Source organism: Carlito syrichta, unplaced genomic scaffold, assembly GCF_000164805.1.
Source record: "Carlito syrichta isolate Samal-C Ts95f unplaced genomic scaffold, Tarsius_syrichta-2.0.1 Scaffold307329, whole genome shotgun sequence".
NCBI classification, from domain to species: domain Eukaryota; kingdom Metazoa; phylum Chordata; class Mammalia; order Primates; family Tarsiidae; genus Carlito; species Carlito syrichta.
Genome location: NW_007251425.1, coordinates 104483 through 111207, shown reverse-complemented (window position 1 = coordinate 111207; position 6725 = coordinate 104483). Strand labels below are relative to the sequence as shown.

At 42.1% G+C, this 6725-nt stretch overlaps 1 non-coding gene across 1 annotated transcript in view; it reads left to right on the top strand.

The window, feature by feature from the left end:
- The first annotated feature begins 1722 nt into the window (after window positions 1–1722).
- LOC103266765 overlaps window positions 1723–6725 on the top strand; it is a 12697-nt gene continuing 7694 nt past the window's right edge. The window contains exon 1 of the transcript XR_002482329.1: window positions 1723–2466. This is a non-coding gene — a transcript (uncharacterized LOC103266765). The remainder of the gene's footprint in view (window positions 2467–6725) is intronic.

Here is a 6725-nt window from a genome sequence, read left to right as displayed (position 1 = left end):
GACAGCCCTCGGCCGGGGGCGCCCGCTCCCTGCCCAGAGCTGCCCCGGGCTCCCGAAGCTGCAAGCGAAGGGATCGCGGCCCTGCCCGAGGCCCCTGCGGGCCGGTGTGCGCGTCGGCTGGCCGGGAGCACCCGCCCTCGGGAGGGCGACGAGCCGCGGCCTTCCTCTCTCAAGCGGAAGCGCTCCTGTCGGGGACCTTGAAAACAAGCGCTTCCGGTGGTGATAAGAATCTCAAGGGCCCTCTCCTCCCTCTCCGTCCTGCTCGTTGCGCACCTACGGAGGAAACCCCGAGTCTCTTCTAGGAACGGGAGGCACCGCCAGGGCGTTCCTGCTGAGCTGAGCCCTAGGTCGTGGGGTTACGCAGGATGTGATCGAAGCACAGGCTCCACTACAGCCATCTGTGTTGACTTTCCAAAGCTCACATTACTCCTCTGTAAAACGGGGGTGGTGTTAGTCTCCTCCTCAGAGTTAGGAGGCTTACATGAGAAAATGCATGGAAAGGGCCTCGCGCCAGGGCACGGATAGCAGAGAGTAGCGATCGGATCTGCAGAACCCCTGGTGGTTGACACATGGTAGATGCAACTGTTGAATCAGTGGCTGTTGTATAGCAAGGCACGTTCTAGGTGTTGTCTTGGATACAGAGAAAAGTATAAGAAAACCCAGAAACCAGCCGGGCTCGGTGGCTCAGCCTATAATCCTGCACCTTGGGGAGGCTGAGGTGAGTAGATTGCCTGAGCCCGCGGGTTCGAGACCCGCCTGGGCAGCGAGACCTCATCTCTACAATAAGTCAAAAAATCAGCCGGGCGTGGTAGCGCATGCCTGTAATTCCGGCTGTTAAACCCAAATTTCAAAATCCGAGAGACCACCAAAGAGCCAGCTCTGATGCAAACACACAAGGGTCTTTATTCAGGCTCAGTCTGGGCTCACGAACAAAGCCGGCTGTGGCTTCAGGAACGAGAGCCCCGATCCAGCATGGCAAGCAGTCTTTATACACCATTACAGAGGGAGGGGAAAGAACTCTAAACTTGGTTTTACATGATTGGGTAATCTCTCCTAATGGGTACGGGAACACTTGGTATTGGTAGGTGCCTTTCGTGGGCTTCAACCTGACTGCCCGTGATTGACAGAAACCCACCCAACGGGCAGAGTGGAATGTCAGATAAGTAGGTTCATACAGTCACTGCGTATAAATTAACCTGAGCAGCAGGCAGATTACTGGTGTCTCCAAGTCTGCAGCAAAGGAATGTCTGAAAAGGGGCTTATCGCTCTACATTTACATCCCGTTGTAAAAGCAGAAGTCAGCATGGCAATTGGGACTAACAATGCTTAACCCAAGAGTTCTAAATACAAACACTACTTAAGACATTATATAATTACACAATCAGTCGCTACTCGGCACCGACATATGCCCACTTCTACGGGGTCTGAGGTAGGATTTAAAGTACTAAGATTTCATAAAGTACAATGAACATGAGGTAGGGATATATAAAATATAGTGAACTAAACACTACTTTTACAGTAAGTATGACTTTTTAAGTTTCTTGGTTTCTTGGGTCTCTCACGGCTACTTGGAAGGCTGAGGCGGAAGGATCGCCGGAGCCCCGCAGGTCGAGGCTGCGGTGGCCGGAAGTGGCCACTGCACTCCAGTCTGGGCAACAGAGTGAGACTCCAACTCAGAAAAAAAGAAAAAGAAAAAAAGAAAACCCAGAAACCCGTTATCTATTAGGGGAGACAAGACTTTATGTATACCTGTATATCTGAAAAACCAAAGTGATGCCAGCCAAGTAATGGAGAGGATAAGGACTTAGAGTGGTTAAGCTAGACCTGCATGAAAAGAAGAAGACACATTCATGAAAACTTTAAAAGATGAGTACCTTTCTAGGAGAGGGAGCATTGCTTCAAACCACCTTCCCCTCTCACACCCCACCCCATCCCAGTGTTTCTGTAAATGAATCTATTTCTCCATATTGGAAAAAAGCATTCTATAATTGTTTATAAATGTGAAAGCAGTTCTTTCCACAATGAAAAGATCAGGAGAGTGCATTTAAGTAGATGAGTTCCTTAAAACAAGTTTTTTTTAAAAAAGGAAAGTAGAGTTTATCTATCTTGGGAGCAGATACTTCGTTGATACAAAGTAGATCCTGTTACACATTCACATTGGTCCCTTAAACATGTGAGACAGTCTTGGAAATTATAGAGGAATTTTAAAATGCCATTAAAACCTTGTTCATTACTTCCAAAAGGATTTCTTTTTTTCTTTTTTCTTTTTTCTTTAGTTCTGATGTAAGAGACTATTAACACCGAGAGTCCTGGAATAATGCCTTTGTATTTACAAATGTGTATTTGGGGCCCTGGTTTACTCACGCTTCTGCCTTTCCGTGTTTCAGGTCAGCAGGTGCACCTGCAGGCTCTGCTGCCACTGGCAGTAATCGAAGACTTCAGCAGACACAGAATCAAGTCGATGAGGTATTGCTCAGAAACAGTGGGAAAATGAACTTTAAACAAATATGAGAGCACTCTGGATATCATTCTCTTTAGAAAAAGTGTCATAAAAGTGTGGGTGTAAAGTAAATTTTGACTGTGTCATAATTATTACAGAATCTGCTCCCTGCTGTTCTGGAAGCCCTGCTCTAAGCAGAAGTCACTCTCAGGTTTTTCATGCTTATATTTCTGTGATGGAATCACATACCTGAGAACATTCCCCAAGAACTCCTATCATAAAATAGGGCAAAAAATGTTAAGGATTAGGTCTCTAGATGGATCAGGCCAGGACCAATTCTTCTCATCAGATTTTAGATCAAAATGCTTTGTCCTATAGTCTGATGTTCTAGTTACCCAACCTGAGTAGACCTGTAGAATTCATCTGACGGCTGTCCATCGACACACAGGCAGGTGCCGCACACTGCACTGGCCCAGCACATGTGTTTGTAGAATTCTTGAGCTGGAGACCTTCACAGCATCTCTTGTTCTGCCCTGTCTATGCAGAACCACACAGAAGATTGAGAAACACAGACTAGCATTTCCAGATTCCAAAACACTGTCACTATCCAATGAATGTATCTTGGTTTTTCTGCATTTAGCCCTACTAAGCAGAGGTAAAGTTATGTTAGATACCATTGTTAAATGGTATAGTAATGTTTTGATCTGATGGCTTTGTTTATGAATTTAATTCTGGAAATTTTAGATTTTCATCATAAGAAACTCATTCTAATTCTGTCCCACCTGAAACTTTTGTTTACTTACAAAAATCAATTGGATTATTTTTGTTAAACTGAAGAGATCTTAAGGAGAATTTTTTTTTAATTAAGGTGAAATTAACATAACATACAATTAACCATTTTAAAGTGTAAAATTTAATGTTACTTAGTATATTCACAATGTTGTCCAACCACTACCTCTTTCTAGTTTCAAAACTTTAAAGAATACCTCTTACCCATTTAGTAATCACTTTCTGTTTCCTCTCTTATTCCCTGGTAACCACTAATCAGCTTTTGGTTTATAGGATTTGCCTATTCTAGGTGTGTCATATAAAAGGGACAATACGTGGCCTTCTGTTTCTGGCTTCTCTCACTTAGCATTTTTTTTTTTTTTTGAGTTTGAGTTTGAGTCTCACTCTGTCGCCCAAACTGGAGTGCAGTAGCACACTCACGGCCACCTGCTGGGCTCGGGTGCTTCAGCCTTCCAAGTAGCTGGAACTATAGGCGCACACCACAATGCCCGGCTAATGTTTTTTTTTTGTTTTTTTTTTCCATTAATCAGTATTTTTTATTATGGTTTTGTGGGGTACAGTTAAGGGTTAGGTGTACAATGACGTTTCATTCAGGCACCCTGTAGATAAGAAGTGTTTTCCCATCCCCCAACAGATATTTGCTACTGTTAATCCCATCCCCCTCCCCCCCATAGTTTCCCAGTACCATCCGTCATTTTCTCATAGTATTGCATTGGATGTTCAAGGTCCATTATATGAGTGAGAACATGTGATATTCGGATTTTTGTTTTTGTGAGAGGTCACTCAGTATTATAGACTCTAGTTCCATCCAGGTTGCAGCGAAATTCATGATTTTGTTCTTTTTTATGGCTGCGTAGTATTCCATCGTGTATATGTACCACATTTTTTTAATCCAGTCCTCTTTTGATGGGCAGCATGGTTGTTTCCAGGTTCTTGCTATTGTGAACAACGCTGCGATAAACATACGTGTGCAGGTATCTTTTTTATAGAGTGATTTGTGTTCTTCAGGGTATATTCCCAGTAGGGGGATTGCAGGGTCATATGGAAGGTCAATTTTTAGAGCTTTTAGGAATCGCCACACTGCTTTCCACAGAGCTTGCACTAGTTTACACTCCCACCAACAGTGTAGAAGTGTTCCCTTTTCACCACACCCTCTCCAGCAGCTGTTATTTTTTGAGTTATTGATAATTGCCATTCTGACTGGAGTTAGGTGGTATCTCAGTGTGGTTTTGATTTGCATCTCCCTGATGATTAGTGAGGTTGAGCATTTCTTCATGTGTTTGTTGGCTGCTCGAATGTCTTCTTTTGTGAAGTGTCTGTTCATGTCTTTTGCCCATATTATAATGGGGTTGTTTGTTTTCTTCTTTTCAGTACGCTTCAGTTCCTTGTAGATCCAGGATGTTAAGCCTTTGTCAGACCTAGAGTTGGCAAAGACTTTTTCCCAGTCTGTAGGCTGTCTCCCTGCTCTCTTGATGGTTTCTTTGGCTTTGCAGAAGCTTGTCAGTTTAATAAGGTCCCATTTGTCTATCTTCTTTCTTAAGTCCTGTGGGTTTCGGGTTTTGTACAGGAATTGGATGCCAGTTCCGATTTCCATGAGAGTATTTCCTTCCTTTTCTAAGGTTCTTACAGTTTGAGGTTTTACATTTAGGTCTCTGATCCATTTGGAGTTAACCTTTGTGCATGGGGATAGATAGGGGTCCTGTTTCAATCTTCTGCATGTGGTCAGCCAATTTTCCCAGCACCATTTACTGAATAGGTTCTCCTCTCCCCATTGGTAGGTGGTGGGGGCTTTGTCGAAGATGAGTTGGTTGAGAAATTGAGGTTTTGCTTCTGGAATCTCAATTCTGTTCCATTGATCAATATGCCTGTTCCTGTACCAATACCAAGCTGTTTTGATGATTGTAGCTTTATAGTAAAGTTTGAAATCTGGTATTGTGATACCACCTGCTTTATTTTTTTTTGCTGAGGATTGTTCTGGCTATTCTTGGATGTTTGTGTTTCCATATGAATTCCTGTGTTGTTTTTTCTAGGTCTGAGAAGAATGTTGTTGGTAATTTAATGGGTATTGCATTGAATTTGTAGATTGCCTTAGGTAAGATGGACATCTTCACAATGTTGATTCTTCTGATCCATGAGCATGGGATATTTTTCCACTTGTTCATGTCGGCTTTGATTTCTTTGAGAAGTGTTTTGTAATTTTCATTGTAAAGGTCTTTCACGTCTCTGGTTAGGAAGATGCCAAGGTATTTCATTTTTTTTGTGGCTATTGTGAATGGAACTGTGTTTTTTATTTGGGCTTCTGTTTGTTTATTATTGGTGTAGAGAAATGTGATTGTCTTTTGTACATTTATTTTGTATCCTGAGACTTTGCCAAAGGCTTTTATCAATGTAAGGAGACCTTTGACATATTCTCTTGGGTTTTCAAGGTACACCATCATATCATCTGCATAGAGAGATAACTTGACTTCCTCTTTTCCTATTTGAATACGTCTGATTGCCTCCTCTTCTCTGATTGCTTTAGCCAGGACTTCCAATACTATGTTGAACAGGAGGGGAGAGAGTGGGCATCCTTGTCTAGTTCCAGTTTTCAGGGGAATTGGTTCCAATTTTTGTCCATTTAGGAGTATGCTGGCTGTGGGTTTCTCGTAGATGGCTTTTACTATTTTGAGGTATGTTCCCCGTATGCCTAGATGTTCAAGGGTTTTTATCAAGAAGGGGTGCTGGATTTTATCAAAAGCTTTTTCTGCATCTAGTGATATGATCATGTGGTTTTTGTTTTGACATCTGTTGATGTATTTATGGTTTTACGAATATTGAACCAGCCTTGCATGCCAGGAATGAAGCCTACTTGGTCATGATGGATGATTTTTGAGATGTATTGCTGAATCCGGTTTGATAGGATCTTGTTGAGAATTTTAGCATCTATGTTCATCAAAGATATTGGCCTGTAGTTCTCTTTCTTTGTTGGATCTTTACCTGGCTTGGGTATCAATGTGATGTTGGCTTCGTAAAATGATTTGGGGAGAGTTCCATCTTTTTCAATCGCCTGGAATACCTTCAGTAGGATTGGTATCAGCTCCTCCTTAAATGTCTTGTAGAATTCTGCTGGAAAGCCATCTGGACCAGGGCTTTTTTTTGTAGGAAGCTTTCTTATTACGTGGTCGATTTCCTTGATTGTTATTGATTTATTTAGGGTCTCAATTTCTTCTTGTTCCAACCTAGGTAGGTTGTGTGATGTCAGAAAGTCTTCCATTTCCTTCTGGTTTTCAAGTTTGTTTCCATACAAGTGTACGTAGTAGTCTCTAATGATCTTTTGTATTTCTTCAGGGTCAGATGTGACTTCATCTTTTGTGTTTCTGATTATGCTTATTTGGTTTTTTTCTCGTTTTTTCTTGGTCAGTCTAGCTAGGAGACCATCAATCTTGTTTACCCTTTCGAAGAACCAGCTTTTTGTTTCATTGATTTTTTCCATTATCTTTTTGTCTTCTATGTCCTG